Source organism: Leuciscus leuciscus, assembly GCF_965113295.1.
Source record: "Leuciscus leuciscus genome assembly, chromosome: 3".
NCBI classification, from domain to species: Eukaryota; Metazoa; Chordata; class Actinopteri; order Cypriniformes; family Leuciscidae; genus Leuciscus; species Leuciscus leuciscus.
Window position 1 is genome coordinate 22399645 of NC_138727.1, and position 2133 is coordinate 22401777.

Below are 2133 nucleotides of genomic sequence, written 5' to 3' on the forward strand. Positions count from 1 at the left end.
TAGCTTTCAGATCATTATAAAATGCAAGCCAGAGTTAAAGGAATATTCAGTTCCTGTGCAAGTGATACATGCACCTGAATGTCACCACCATAGACCACCTTTAAAACCACCGTCTACAGCACGTACTTCAAAGCCTTCTTCTTCTACTGCACCTGCTTCGTAATCCCATGAATGCTATTGTTGTGGATCTAAACACCTAGCAAATGACCATAGCTGTCAAGCTTCATCGTCACAGTGTAATAACTGTCAAAAGATGAGGCATTATTTGCGGGTGTTCAAAGCAAGCTTGCTTAGTGCATGAAACAAGCTTGCTTAGTGCATGAAACTGACTCGCCTGAAGTTCAGATCCTTTATATGCATGACTAGCAAACTGATACAATTCGGTGCATGGCTGTCATTGCGACCGCGACTACGTCTGTGCCTATCGAGCTAACCGTGGATGTTGGGTCATCTGTTTCTATCTTGCAGACAAATTTGTTTGTATGATACACACTTCAAGAAAGACACTTTGCTGCCTCCTTCATTGAAACTGGTGACGTATTCTCGTGCTCTGATTCCCGTACTTGGATGTTTACCTGTCATTGTCTCTAAGGATGACATCACCTGATCCACGTGGTTCTTCGTGGTGGAATCTGGCACAGCTCAGCTTGGAATGGACTTTATTAATAGGTTACATCTCCGTTTTGAAGGCAATCAAATGGTGCAAAAAAGTGCTGTCATCAACTCCTTTGCAGCAATTGTCTGCGTTGACGCCTTCAGCTGCTTTGGGATGTGCAAAAGGCTTTGTGCACAGAGTAAAGTTTTCTCCAGCTGTTTCTCCTGTGCGCCAGAAACTCTGCCACTAACCTCTGTCTGTAAGACACATAGTCAGTGAGAAAATGTATCGCCTTCTTGAGAATCGAGAGAATGGACACTTTGCCGTGGCTCTCCCTAATACTAGTACTCAGCAAACACAGAATGTTGGCACAACGTACCCAACCTTCTAACAACGTTTTAACAACATGGCCAAAAGGTTGCTATAACTACGTTGTGTGGTGAAGGTTGTTAGAGCGTTGTCACAACGTTGACATTAAACCACCGTTGTAGGGCCATTGCTTAAGGTTGTGCCAACGGTGTCTTGACAACCACTGGACTACATATGTATTCGTCACTGCCCTGAAGCGCGAAAAACAGACTTTTAAATTTCAACTGCCCGTTGGGCTCAGTGTGTTGTCTCATTCTTCATCGACAAGGATACGTGAGTATTGCGTTCAATTTACCTCAGCTAAATAAGATACATAATTATTCAAACACAACCTACAACTTCATTTCTAATGTGACTAATGTAGCCTCGCTCGCACTGCTTAGTTTTTCATTTGATTTGTCAGCTATTTAGTCTCATTCGTTTTTTTGCTCCTCTGGATTTGTTGATGTTTCCTGGACTGATTCCGGTAACCGACCTTTGTCAACGGGCTTTCGACTACTGTCTGCCATGTACAGAACCCGGTTTTGTTCATTAAATGTTCTGATCTTTGCTTTTTATGTTTTATTTATTATACTTAGAAGAAATTTGTATATTCGTTTATTTTTATTTTATTTTAAATTTCCACAAATGTATGACTTTTGGAAGTGGAATTTGATTACCATATGCAGTTTTAATAAAGTTGAATTAACGTAACCTTCTGTCATTTTTACTCTTCAAAGTGTACACTTGCAGGTGTTGATTATAATTAGGATAATTTACTGATAGCCCTATTAAATAATAATAAGGATAAACAATATTTAAAAAAAAAACTATATAATGATCTAACATCTGACTAATTATGATTTGATTTATAATTCTTGATTTTTCTCTTTAAACTCACTTACAACGAACATTTTCTACTTTTCCTCACTGAGAAGCACTACTGCTCAAACCTCATAGTTACAACGCGGACTGTTGAGCAGACACGTCTCAAGCCTATTAGTGATCCAACGCTGGATACTCTTAAAGGTACGTCCGTGGATCACGGCTGAACGCGTCTTCTCCACACTCACTTACAAACAAACTTTTTTTTTTTCTCGCCTATCGTGCGTCTACTCTACACCCCTACCACTAAAAAACCTCATAGTTACAACGCGGACTGTTGAGCAGACGCGTCTCAAGCCTATTAG